Source organism: Lissotriton vulgaris, chromosome 6 (genome assembly GCF_964263255.1).
Source record: "Lissotriton vulgaris chromosome 6, aLisVul1.2, whole genome shotgun sequence".
NCBI lineage: Eukaryota > Metazoa > Chordata > Amphibia > Caudata > Salamandridae > Lissotriton > Lissotriton vulgaris.
The window spans coordinates 993,111,057-993,126,363 of record NC_141694.1 but is presented as its reverse complement, the minus strand read 5'-3'; positions in this window follow the sequence as shown (position 1 = coordinate 993,126,363).

Genomic DNA, 15,307 nt, shown 5'->3' with positions numbered 1-15,307 from the left:
GCCAGCAAGAAGCGCAAAAGTAGTTAATTTGACCGATTTACCGCTTACGACTAAGGAAATCTCTGTTCTATCATTGGGTTTGTCGTTCTGTGCAAGGAGTAATTTTGATTATGCTGGGACTACAATTGATCTCTTTAAATACGTGCGCAAATTAAAATTACGGAAATATTACTGCCTACATACTAATGTCAATCCAACAGCTTCAAAACCAGTCTTGGATTCTCCCCCTTTGTTAAAACCTGACTCTACTCTACTTCATGAACTGTTAGAAATGCAGGAAGAACCTGTTGCAACACTGCCAAATCCCGGACGGGATTTGGTAAACATGACTGTTCCTACCACTTTCAAGCCCAAGTCTAAGTCCTGTCCTCTCATGCTCAAGGACAATATTGATATGTTTCATGATAGAGTGGCATCAGAGCTTAGGGCACTATATATGAAGTACAATAAGACTAACAAGAAGCATCACTATTGGGACTTTGAGTATCATAGTTTGATCAAAAAGTTGAAAAACAACGACAACATTATTGTTCGACAGTCGGATAAGAGGGGCAATGTGGTCCTATGGCTGAGAAAGATGTACATGGATGAAGCATTGGGCCAACTTAATGATCAGGACTGCTATAAAAGGATACATTTGAATGATGCCCAGCAGTCTAAAAATGAGATCAACTCAAAACTGATGGCATGGAGGAGTATGGGTCTTATCACAATGGATGAATTTAAGTATATGAAGAAGGAATTTCCAGTTACACCAGCCATATACTTTATTCCCAAGATCCACAAAAACAGCACCAGACCTCCAGGACGCCCCATCATTTCTGCATGCAACAGCATACTAGAAAATGTCAGTAAATATGTAGATTATTTTCTACAAGACTGTGTTAGGATGTTGCCCTCTTTTGTCCTTGACACAGGTGATTTACTTAGAAAATTGTCTGATTTTACATGGCAACCTAGTTATTTACTGATATCGCTAGATGTCACCTCCTTATATACTAGTATCTATCATAAGGATGGCGTAAAAGCTGTGCAGCACTATTTGAGCACACGTCCCCAGTGTCTAAAGGAACATACAAAAATGATTCTATCCATGATCAATTTATGTCTTGAAAATAACATCTTTTTGTTTGCTAATCAACTGTTCCAGCAAGTCAGAGGTGTGGCTATGGGGGCCTGTTTTTCTTCCAGTTATGCCTGTTTGCATTATGGGCTACTGGGAGGAACAGGTCCTCAGACCCAACTTCTCTAATATCATGGCTACTAAAGTTAAAAAATGGTTACGCTGCATAGATGACCTTTTTTTCGTCTGGGATGGTCCATAAATTGAGGCAGAACAGTTTATCGAAAGTCTCAACACTAACAATTTGAATCTCTCATTCACGAGTAACATCAGTGCCATTTCCATTTGCTTTCTGGATGTGGAAATTTACATTGAGAATGGTAAATTGGAAACAAGATTATTTTGAAAACCTACGGCAGGCAATTCGGTGTTGCATGCGGACAGTCACCATCCGGTCCACCTTATACGCAGTATTCCATACGGAGAAATGCTTCGTATAAGGAGGGTATGCAGCACCGGAAGTGAATGTAGAATAGCACAAGTGGCATGCAAAAATAGATTTCTGAGAAGAGGTTACAAAACAGACATTGTAGCTAGGGCTATGAATAGAGCCAATGCGCAAGATAGACTACAGCTCTTGTCCAACAATACCATTACTAGGAGGAACATGGACAGTGGTGACAATAAGGAAACTAGGCTTATTTTCACCTATAGTAGTCAGCAGCAAACCATCCATAGCATAGTAAAACGCAATTGGGTCTCATAACTAGTGATCCTGTTCTGGGAGAACATGTCACACGGGCTCCTAGCTTAACATATAAAAGAGCCAGAACTATGCAGAATTGTTTGGTGCCCAGCAGTCCGGAAGTTAGAACCACGGGATTGTGGTTAAACAGCAGCAAAGGCTTCCTCAGATGTTCATCCTGCAAGGCCTGTAAAAATGGAGTCAGCAAAACAGAATATAGGCCCCTTTCAGTAGCAAGCCAGTCCCTATTAAATACAAGCTGACGTGCAGGAGGGAGTACGCAGTATATATGTTGGAATGTTCCTGTGGCCTACGGTACGTGGGAAGTACCTGACCACAGGTGTACAAACGAATACTCCAACACTTGAGGGCCATTTCCAATGGCGATACTACGTACCCTGTCGCAAGACACTTTGAAGAGCGACATAATAAAAATCCTGCTGAACTGAGATACTATGTCATAGACACCGTACCCCGCAGAAAAGAGGTGGGGATCGTGAGTCTGTTTTACGTAAAGACACCAAGACTCCTAACGGTCTTAACGCTAGTGAGGACTGTTATACATACTTGTGAGTCTCACTAAGCACTAGCCAGCATCCCAGATGTACATAAATATGCCTTTTTAACTGCTTCAATCAATCTATTTTATATTATTTATTATAATGATAAAGCACTTAGTCACTTTCTAATTACCAGTTCGGGTTGCACCGATTTCTACCATGTTTACATGCGACTTTGCACAGTTAATTTTGCGCATGAGTATTTGAATTGACCAATGCCCACTGGGGCGTCATTGTTTACCGTTAATCCCTTGTTTTATGTAGGAAAACAAGGGGGTCTGTGCAAATAGGGGATGAAACCGAAATAGGGGATGAAACCGACTATCGTGTACTGTAAAATAATTTGTGGATACTATTTATCTATGAACTGCAAGCATGATTTTACAATTGGTTTCACCCCAATTATGCATTTATGCAGTAACTTATGGTCTTTTAAGGGGTTTTACAGCAATTAATTGAATATTTAAATGTTTAACATATTTAATGACGTTTTTATATGTTTAATATGTTTTATATTTGTTCTCAATTGCTGTGATTAATGTGAATATCTACACAACCCTTTATGCCTTGACTCACTGTGAATAACATGATCAATGTAATGTTGAGGAGTCTAAGGTTTACCAATGTGCAAATTGAAGCACAGTATATCTTCTATGTTGTTTAACATGGCACGTTGCACTTTAACTATAAATTTGCACTCCGCCCTTTAATCGTTGTCATGTGATCAAGGACTCTTTAGGCTGAAACGCGTAATGGCGGCATGGTGTTGAGCACGAATAAAATATAATTGCACCAGTTTCGGGTCTCGCTTCGTCTTTGGTCCAAACACCTTTGAAGACGTCCTTCTGCCATATATATATATATATATATATATATATTACCTACTGGCGGTCGCCAGTAGGTAGTTATAATTAGGATTATTTTCTATAGGAAATCCGCAACATTCTATTGGGAATAACTTTGGCGCCGGTTGAGGAATCTGCCTGAAAATTTCCTCAAATTTGCCTTGCGGCGCTCCGGTCCTTCCCTGAAAGTTTGGGGGGATTCGTCAAGCGGGGGCCGAGATAAAAGGGGGGTCCCAAAACGTGTTTTCCGCATGTTAATTTCCATAGGGCGGTTGACCTCACTTTGAGCCCGAACGGCTGAATGGATTTCCACCAAACTTGGCAAAATTGTAGGGGCTAGTAGCCCGATGTATCTTTGCTATGTCTCAAGATATGTGCTCCAGTGGATTTTGAGTAATTTTGTTTCAAAAAAATATATATATCTATAAGCGCTCCCCGGTACGCGCACCGGGCGCTAACCAGCGCGCTACGCGAGTTCGCGCGTGGAAAGCTGATTGGCTCTCGGGTGTCTGTCAACATTCCAAACGGTAGGATCAAGACACAAGAGGTGGCAAAAACAAAGGGGGAAATGACCATAAGGGGGCAGAGTAGACCCCCCTGACCCCCTAGGTTTGATGTGGGGGCTATAAAAGGGCCCCGCGGGGCCCAAAAACATTTTTCTTTTCGATTTGCGCTGGGGGAGCGCCCGGTACCATGGGGAAAAAAGAATGATAGAGTTTTTAAAAAATGTAGCCTTTTTTTATAATTTGTAGGTAGTTCTAAAAAGAACTGTTTTTTCTTCTTTTTGTTGTTTTATATTTTTTTTTATGTTTTTTGAACATTTTGTACTTTTTTGGCTTTTATGAACTATTTTATATTTTTTTTGTTATTTTTATGGTGAGAAATAAAAAACAGGGAATTGAAAACGGCTTAACTGGAGCAAAAAAAAATCAGGAAAAAATTATGGATTTTTGGGGCATTTGTGGTTGTCACCAGCACGGTTGATGAGCGTTATGCTTTGCTCACCATAGGTGATGGTCTTACCACAAAAAATACAAGTAATCTTGTATTGCCCCAAACTTTGGTTGAATGTTTGGGACCATCTCCCTTGTCTCTGGTCCCGATGGAGTGGGTTGCTTTCTTTTGGAGGTGCTGGGTGACGATTGGGGAGGGTTACTGGCCAGTTCTCTCACCTCTGCGGCAGCATAGTTGTTGGGATGCTTGCGCTGCATGTGCCGAATCATGGTGTTATTGCCAAAGGAATATTTCTTATTAGGGTTCCCCCTTGAAAGTTTTTCCCTATTGTACCTGCGGAATCTGTTTGGGCATATCACTATTTTTGAAAGACATCGGGCTGCCACCGAGGATACCGGCGAGGGCACAGAACACCGGGCTGCCTCGTAGTCCTCCCGCCGCCGCACCTGTAATCTGCGGCCGCCGAGCGGAGGACTACGCTTCCCTAGCCACATCGCGGCAGGAGCCGCCATCGCCCGCCCCCGCCCCCGGCCGCGCTACTAAAGCTCGTGTCAGCGGCTGAGCGGGTGTTTCCCTATTGTACCGGCGGAATCTGTTTGGGCATATCACTATTTTTGAAAGTCATCAGGCTGCCGCCGAGGATACCGGCGAGGGCACAGAAATCCGGGCTGCCTCGTAGTCCTCCCGCCGCCGCACCTGTAATCTGCGGCCGCCGAGCGGAGGACTACACTTCCCTAGCCACATCGCGGCAAGAGCCGCCATCGCCTGACCCCGCCCCCGGACGCGCTACTAAAGCGCGCGTCACTCGCCTCGCGGGACGCCGGGCTAAGCCCGGGCAAAGGGCGGGCCCTCTTAGGCCCTCAGAGGCCAGAGGAGGCCGGGCTGGGCCACCCCCCTGACGAGTCGGACACTGGACATTGGACCATACACACCGGTATTTACCTTCTTGTTGTATAACAAACTGTCCCGTGTATCATCTTAGCCTTCCTTGTTGAACAAGGGTACGGACACTCAGGAAGGACCGCAAGGTCACCATCGCTTCCACTGGGGGGTTGCAACAGGCACCATTGATCAATTCCTGACACGGGCTAAGGTGGTCATAGAGAAAGAGATAGCATTAGTGGAGAAGCGTTTGTCGCTGGATCTTTTAAATGGGAAGCGCTCTTCGCTTGGCAAGATAGCAACATCTGTAACACCTCAACCTGCATCAAGCACTACTCCACTAGTCACCCTGAGCCCAGTGTCTAGCCACTCACCAGAGAAAATTGATGGCACCGAGATGTGTTCTTTAATGAACTCCACTCCCATCAGTTTGACCTCTCGTGCCTCTCACATTTCTTCACCTGCATTATCCATCTCACCTGCTTTATCCATTTCATCATCGCGGCTACCCCGGTCCGCTACTACTGTACATGCTAATACTGAAACACATAATACCACCAATAATAGTATCAGTATTGTTAAATCACCAGCATTATTGTACTCCCCACCTGTCATCCCCGTGCATGAAAATAAAGATCCCCCAGAAACTACTGCTATTGGTAACATCAGTATTACCGATCCACCTGGTAAAAGAAAAAGAGGCGTCACTCCACCAAAGAAGGCGCCAGCAAAAAGGCGGAAAAAAGTGCAAAGGGTTCCTCGAGAGGCTGTACCGCCTGTTACTTCACCCCTAGTAGTTAGCGATAATCCCCTTTTACCCCATCTAGGGTGTAATGAAGCGAGACTAATGGAGAAAATGGAAAAGCTAGTCAGGTCCTTAATGTTACCCCTAATCGAAAGGACGAAACAGCTTACCTCCAAACTAGATCATATAGAAAAACTAGTCACTGGCAATACAACCAGACTAGATGTCATTACTACTGTCCTAAAACAGCCAAAAACCCCACACCCAAATACTGTAACACAATCTACAGCCCAAAACACTAAAAATGCTAACAAGAACCCCAATGCCAGTACTGCCTTGGTTACCCGCCCTGTGACAACTACGTCACACAAAAGTACCCCAGATCCCAATTCAAAGGGGTCTGCTAGTACTATAGCTACTAGGGCAGCTACCACCCCCAAGACCAACCTGATTCACGTGTTCAAACAGCAACCAAGTTGCCTAAGACACAGGGTGACACGAACAACAAACACATATACCAACGAGCCCCCGGTGTAAACCTTCCTCCGGAAGCATTACCCTATACAATCATTATGGTAGGAGTACGCGGAATTGGAACTGATAAGCGGGAAACACACAGGGATCTGAAGCATAAAGTCATCTACTGGCTAAACACTAATAGAACACTTCCCCCCTTATCCAACACAGAGATACTCAACGTTAGGAGGGTAAACTGGGTAGGGAACACTACTAAGGACTTGGATGGCGACTGTGTCATTGTGAGTTTTAAAGATCCCTGGGTGGTCGAATTCATCCGCAGGGAACCAAGGTTTGGCAGAGAGGGGGACATCCAAACACAGGGTGACACGAACAACAAACACATATACCAACGAGCCCCCTGTGTAAACCTTCCTCCGGAAGCATTACCCTATACAATCATTATGGTAGGAGTACGCGGAATTGGAACTGATAAGCGGGAAACACACAGGGATCTGAAGCATAAAGTCATCTACTGGCTAAACACTAATAGAACACTTCCCCCCTTATCCAACACAGAGATACTCAACGTTAGGAGGGTAAACTGGGTAGGGAACACTACTAAGGACTTGGATGGCGACTGTGTCATTGTGAGTTTTAAAGATCCCTGGGTGGTCGATTTTATCCGCATGGAACCAAGGTTTGACAGAGAGGGGGACATCCAAACACTAGATCTACACTACTTTTACCCTGGCATGAGACAAGGACCACCTATACATCACCACCATGCCTACAGAAGGGGGCTACATGTAGGGAACACATTCAACAGGGCTACGTTTCACCTACCCTTATTAAACCGATTTGAGCCATTCTCAGATCTAGAGGGAGTGGATTGACTGTCTTGTAAGGTTGATTCGTCTGTAACTATCAAACTTGATAAAATGTCCCGGAGGGGCTCCAATTATGGAGCGATTATGGAAACCCTAGATGATGGGCAGGAGGAGGGCAACGGGGAAGGGCAGGTTGCGAACACCCGCCATCTATACCCTGTCCAGGAAATAACAGCTAATACTAGATCTACTATAAACAATCTAGTCCTGGTCGCGGACCCCCTCGCAAACCTGGAGAAAGATCAACATTCAAGCAACCCTGAAAAAACCCCATGTATAGAGACACATGACCCACCCAATCTTAACAACATGCATACCATCGATACAACATCTATAGGCAGCCACAAGTTATCTGCACCGCACCAACCATTATACGTAACAGGAGCAGGCTTGATTTTACAACTTGGAACATAGCAGGCATAAATAGCAAATTTGACACCCCATTTTGGAATGATTTTATCTTACAAGGGCACGACATAATATGTCTTCAAGAGACATGGTATAGAGATCCAATTTCTGTTGAAGGTTATATACCATTTTATATTAACGCCGAGGAATCGGTCGCTGGTAGGGCAAAGGGAGGCCTATTGACATTGATCTCCACCGGGCTTACTGAATTTAAACTAGGTAAACATATAGAAGTCGGTACCCATGCATTAATAATTTATCTTGAACATCAACAAACTAATGATTTGATGCTTGTTAACTTCTATAATAACATTTTTAATACAAATAGAGACCTAGTGGTACGGGAAATAGACATAGCAATAGATAATCTCCTTACTAATTATAGAGATTGCCCTGTTATTCTTTGGGCAGGGGATTTTAATCTACAAGCTTGCGTCAATGCACAAAAGGGGATTTGTGGTACCATTTATGACCTAGAGGACAGAAGTACCCAAACCCAAAATCACATCTCACATGATAAATACGGGTTGGCTTTGAACAGATTGGCCGCCAAATTAGACCTAGAGCTTTTGGATTGCTCCAAAAAGCGAGGAGACATTAGATGCCCAACTTTTAAGGGCAGGAATTACAATTCCAACATTGACCATATCTTAATATCGAGTGGTACCGCATACCGCGATCTATGGATTGAGGAGCAAGCTGTGAGCGATCACAACAGCATTCTACTAACTTTACTCGGCTGGGGTCCCAAAACCCATATATATAGCAAGCCGACCCATGAAATTATGGCCTCTAGACCAAATGGCCCTAGAATTAAGTGGGCGAAAATCAACCTGTACAAACTGTTAGTGGAGATAACAGATACATGTGGTGAGGACATAAGCTATTGCCTCAAAGATGAGTATAATCCGGCAGATATGTTAACCAGGATCAATAAGATCCATGTCACCATAGAGGGCTTACTGACTGGCAAGAACCGTAAACATAGACCCAACCCATCTGGCTGGTTTGATAAGGACTGCACTGATGCACTATCCTCACTAAAACATGTGATGTCAATCAAACCAAGAGACATGGAACAAATTAGGGAAAAACGGCATGTTTACAAAACCAGGCTTGCAATAAGGAAAAAACAATTACAAGAAGAGGCATGGGAAAAATTAAATATGGCGGCAACCCTAAAAAATAGTAAACTTTTATGGGAGACAATTAATTGCCCTTTTTTAAAGAATGACACTATCCCTGTAGTAACTTCCAACGTTAGTTGTGCAGATTGGATAGAGCACTTTTCCAAGGTTTTTAATTCAGATGAACTGATTTTACAAAGTTCAGGCCAATGGCCAATCATTGCCCTATCCATTACTTTGAACGAGGTCTTGGCAGGACTGGAGAAAAGCAGTGGTGGCAAGGCCCCTGGCCCGGATGGTGTGCCAATAGACTTATATAAACATGAGAAATTATTATAGGCACCCATCCTTACACGTTTTTTTAACGCTGCCATCGAATTTGAACTCCCTCAGACATGGGGTCAATCAATCATTATACCACTATTCAAAAAGGGTTCTATGGCTGAGGCATGCAATTACAGACCCATCTCCCTCCTTGACTCCTCCATCAAAATACTAAGTAGGGTCCTTCTGGCCAGACTGGAAACTTGGGCAAAAGAGGAATCCATTTTATCACCAATACAGTATGGGTTCAGGAGGGGGATTGGTACGATGGAGCAATGCGTCAACCTCGACCTCATTATTAACAAATATACTATAGTCAAGGAAGGAAATCTTTTTTTATGTTTTGCCGATCTCAGCTCTGCCTTTGATCTGGTCGAACACTCGCTTTTATGGCCTGTTTTAATTGGTATGGGAGCACGGAAAGATATTATATATTTTCTGGCTAGATTATATGAAATTTTAACATGCAAGGTACGCTATGGAACGGCTGGCGAATGCACCCCTTTCTTCAAAGTTAATAGAGGTATAAGGCAAGGATGCGTTTTAGCACCACTTTTGTTTTCGTTGTTTATCAATGAGGTAGGCATGACACTCAGAACTATTGCGGTGGATGCACCATGTATTGACGCAAAGCCCATCCCAATTCTGCTTTACGCAGACGACGCAGTACTTTTATCGCGCACCCAAAATGGTCTGCAGCACCTCATTGATAGCTTTTCTGCTTTTATAGCCACACAGAAACTGGTAATCAACAAGGGTAACATTTTTACCATGGCATGTGGGAAAAAGATCAAACACAACAGGACCTTCCTCTTAGATAACGTTAGGCTACAACCCGTCAAGAAATTTTGCTATCTAGGGATAACTTTCTCTGGGGACGGGGGCTGGACTAGCAAACAGGAGTCTGTACATTTAAAGCTGACGAGGAACATCAACAGCATCTTTAGATTCGCAACCAAGCTCGGGAATCGCAGAATAAAAGAAATGATCCACATTTGCATCATGAGGTGTCTGTCATCTGCTCTGTATGGGGCCGGCGTTTGGGGACATAATACAAGTAGCTGTAAGCTGCTCCAACACCAGGAACATCTTTTCCTAAATCGTATATTATGTACCCCGGCATCCGCTTCCATAGAGATCTCACACAGGGAAGTAGGTTTAGCTTACATTGGAGATCTGGCAGCATTACGCCCCCTATCCCTATGGAGATCCATCTGGTCTAAAGCAGAAACAGAATTCATACAAACTGTTATCAAGGATTGTTTAAACTTAGACAACCACATGCGTATCCCCTGGTTCAGGCACATTCGGTTCTGGTTTAAGACAGTCTTTGATCACGACCCTCTTTTGAATCCAGAATTGGGTGTCCAGGTCTCAAAAAAGTAGTTTAAAGATATGTTCCTGGAAAATGCTAAGAAGGTTAGGTCCACTAGATATGTATCCCAACATACATATGCCTTCTATAATGAACACAACACCATAGAAGGTTTCCAACAATATTTGTCAACTGTTACCAGAAGCTCTCACCGATTTGTATTGACTCGGTTGAGACTCTGCACTGTGCACCATTTAGTGTCTTTCCCTCAAATCAGAAGGAGTAGCACTTTGCCATGCCCATGTGATGGGATATCTAAACAGAGCTGTTGTCACTTTATGCTTTTCTGCAAATTCTATATTCCCTATAGGAAACTGTACTTAAAGCCTTTATTCTTAAAATCCAACATAAGAAGTACCAAAGATGCCTTGCAGTTAATGTTTGACTTGAGTAGCGCAGATGTTTGCTTCCATGTAGCTTCCTACATTTTAAAATATGTTTCCAGCAGGAAATCCATCATTTTATGATCTACATTACCATGATTTTAGTAATCCTAATAACCTGTATACCATTGGTGTATTGGTTCCATCCTCTTAAATTAATTAATCATATTGATTAGATGAAATCATTTTACATTATGAATTTTAACACGTTTTTTCATTTAGAAACTATACTCATAAACGCTTTATGTGCCATTCTAATCTCATCTGATAAGCTTTGGGACTACGCACTTCGTCACTTTACCTAAAGGAAATTATGTAATAATGTACTTAATCGTCTGTAATGCATTTTGGGTGAAATACCTCAACCCTTTCCTTTATAAATTGTTCTATCTACCTAATTTTGTGGATACCTTGTACATGTCTTGGACCCAATATGATAACGGATTCCTTTTTAAAAATTTATGATGTATTATATGTACCTTTTCTGTATGCTACATGGTTATATATATTTTATATACCGAATAAAGCATTTGAAATTTGAATTTGAATTTGATTGAAAGTTCAATGCCACAGATTTGGCAAGTCACCTTTGGCGCATTCACTTTCTTCTTGCCCTCTGGGATGGAAAAAAAACTCCCATACAATGTGCTGCTTTGGCCTATATGGGGTATTGTCTTCTGGCAGCCACCTCCTTCCCTCCTCCTCCTCCTCCTCCTCCTCCTCTTCTTCTTGACCACCAATGTGATGTTGTGGTGGTCCTCTTGGTGGTGGTGGTGGTGGTGCAGATGCTCCAGCTGCTGCTGCTACTGTAGCCATTTTAAAGTACAAAATATTACTCAAAGATCTCCAAACAGGTCTTCCTCAGTCAAAGGACAAAGTCAGAATAAGGAAAAAAGGTGGGGTCTTTCATCATTTGGAAAGAAAAAACTGTCCTGCACCAATGAAAAGTGTTATTTTCAGGTCACATGACCCGGGCTTTCATCATTTGGAAACCAAAACTGTTCTGCACCAATAAAAAGTGTTATTTTCAGGTCACATGACCCGACGTGCTTACGCGACGCGCCCCGGGCACGCCCGGGGCACGCCGCGTAAACGTGTCGAATGCTTACGTTGCGCGATCGTATTCGCTCGAGTGCTTCCGGGTGCGCTTACGCCGTGCGTATCACGCGGACGCGGCTACGCGATACGTCACAATGATGTTTTCGTTCGCTGCAATAGCGCTAACGGGACGCTAACCGGTGCGCGCCCCGGGGCGTGCCGGAAAACTGCGCTTTCCGGGGCGCTCTTCGGGAGCGCACCAGGGCAAAAAAAAAAATTGTATTATATAAATATACAAAATAGGATTCATTATAAAAACCATTACATTTTATAGGTTTGAGGCCCTATATATAGTTAGGAATTAGCATTTAAAAAACCTTTGAAATTCACTGAAAAAACCATAGGTTTCACACCAGTTATAGTTAGGAATTAGCATTTAAAAAAACATATTAAATTCACTGAAAAAACCATAGGTTTCACACCAGTTATAGTTAGCTGGAAATTTTACTGACATAAAACCATAGAAATTCGTTATAGTTAGTTGGACTCACTATAACAAGCGCGCCTGCAATGCACTGCTGATGACGTCACATATTACATCACTCATGACATCACTTATGACACCATCCTTGTGACAGAGTGACAGACCTCCTTTTAGTGTAATGTAACCCTTGAAACACATATTCAAAAATAGAAACTAACATTTTCAAAAAAATGGAGATACCCATACCAGTTACAACAACCAATTCAGTAATTCAACCATTTATATACACATCCACTGATTCACCAACAGTTCTATATAGTCACTCATACATATACTCACTCATCATATGTAGTGATACATCTATACATCCTGTTATACACCGACAGTCATCCAAAAGTTACTCACACACATACTCACACATGCAAATAAACTATTGAACATTCATTTATTTGCATATACATCTATACACACAGTACCTCCTTACTTCTAAGGAAACTTACACATACTTACTCTCTTAAACAATCACTTATAGAAACACATACTAATTTAAACAGGAACTCTTACAATCTCTTACTCTCACATATACTCACTTATATACATCAAAACTCACATACACTAGATTAAAATATATGTTGTTACCAATAAAGACAATAGTGAGACAGTCATTCACTCACTAACACACACATATACACACTCATCCACCCATACAGTCCTGCACATATGCTGTCTTAAAAACACATACAAACAGTGAGTCAGTCACCAACCCATGCAGCCACTTATACACAAAGTGAAACACTGGTACATATATTTCAATATTTAAAAGTTACTCGCTAATATATGTATTCAATAAGATACACTTAATAAGGCAGTTAACCAATCATTTTTTTTTTAAAAACATCCATTTACACACTTATTTAACCATTTATTCTTCCATCAACCTTTACAAATACATATATAAAACATATTGATTTTTCAGAAAGACACACATTCACTGGCTGGTGTCATCAGTGATGTCATGAGTGATGTCACTGACGATGTCATGAGTGATGTAATATGTGATGTCATCAGCAGTGCATTGCAGGCACGCTTGTTATAGTGAGTCCAACTAACTATGACGTTCGAATTTCTATGGTTTTATGTCAGTAAAATTTCCAGCTAACTATAACTGGTGTGAAATGTATGGTTTTTTCAGTGAATATATATATATATATATATATATATATATATATATATATATATATATATATATATAAATATTTTGTCGCTCCAGGCTGTCCACCTGCTTCTCTTCAGGGGCTTTAACGGAAGCGGTGTGCGCACCCGCTGACACACTTCTCCAATTTACATATGACACACCCGCCGATGGGAGGCTCTGATGAGACTGTGCATTATGGGAAGTGTGGTGCGGAAAGCACACAATCAAGTCCTGTATGGACCCCACAAGAGGGCCCGTCCTCGATCCCATGTACGGCTGCTGTTTCACTTCCGTGACCCCCAAGGGTAACGGGGTGGTGCATACTCCACGGCTGGACTGGACCGCACACCGCTTCCGTTAAAGCCCCTGAAGAGAAGCAGATGGAGCTTCGAAACGCGTCGGGCAGATCCATTACGGAGCGGCATCTACAAGCGGATCCCCGTCCTCACCTACACATAAATTAAGCTGCTGCTCGTGTGCTACTCAAGAGGTGAACAACCTGGAGCGACAATATATATAAATATATAGAGGTATGAATCCACGAGGGAAATGCATTGTTTCACCCTGACACTAATGGTCATTTTTGGTTCTAAGCTGTTGCTTGGTAGCAAAGAAAACGTGCAAAATTATCTAAACAGTGGTAAAAACTTCATAAGCGAATAAATGCTCACAAAAATATAATAAAGGAGCAGATGAATTACAAAATGAGTAAACTTTTAAAATGAAAATTCTTGCGGGGAAATTAATTGGAGTCAAATTGCCAGACAGAGCAAGGAAAGGAACACAGGTGTGGTCATATCCTCAGGAAGAGGTACAGGTCTTCAAAAGAGCTATTAGAATGGAAAGAGGAAAGTTGGGGAATCATAGACGTGTAGGTTTACAAGTTCAGCACCATGAGGGGAATGTGTTTTTAGATGTGGAGTTACTGTGAGCTGTGATGGAGAGTGAAAGTGAGTGAGTGGGGAGAGATAGGGTTCATCTAGAAGAATTAATTTATGTGGGAAATATTTTGACCTTGGAAAAATGTAGATTGCAAAACTAGGGCAGAAAATGTTCACCTAAAATGCATCACACCTTTTCTGAGATCTACAGTGGCACATTATTTACATGGTACATCATTGTAATGTGTTTTCTATATTTTTTTTTTAGGGAAGCAGTTTTGTAAGTTGTATTGGGTCATAGGTATTGGATTATGGAACGGTTGGCTTTATGGGTTCTGGAGGATGGGCGTCATAGGAGACAGGTGGGGAAGCTTATATCGCAGGATGTTGTTCTTCTCTTCTCCTGCAGTGTCTGCTTGCACTGCTTATTGGTATATCTGAGTTACTCAGACTCTGTCTTCTGATTCCATGTTAGTGCATAGCATTTTAAATTGCCACTTTCAATAGCTGATTTTATATCTTTTGTCTACATACCATATTTTCTTGGCTCAAGGCCCTCTATTCTTTTACTTTTAACGAAATACTGACAGTGATTCCACTTTCTGATACAGATGTGATGATAACGCTTTCAGGAATAAATAGATATGTCTAGAGAAAATTAGCAAGAAAAAACATATTTTTGCTGCTCTTGAATTGGATGATGAGCAGGTGTGTTTGAGGTAGACTCCATTAGATAAAATATTATGAAAACGACGTATTTCCCTTTAGGCTTGGAGACTGGCGTCCATTTCATGTCATGCCTCATAGCTCACTAGAAAAAGGCTTTACGACAATGTGTTACATGAACTTTTGCAACCCAGCGATTACGTAAACTACTATTGTCATGGTAACACTGAAAATATACTCTGCATGCCAAGCTCTTAGGCTCCTCTGGGACGTTAGGGAAAGACGC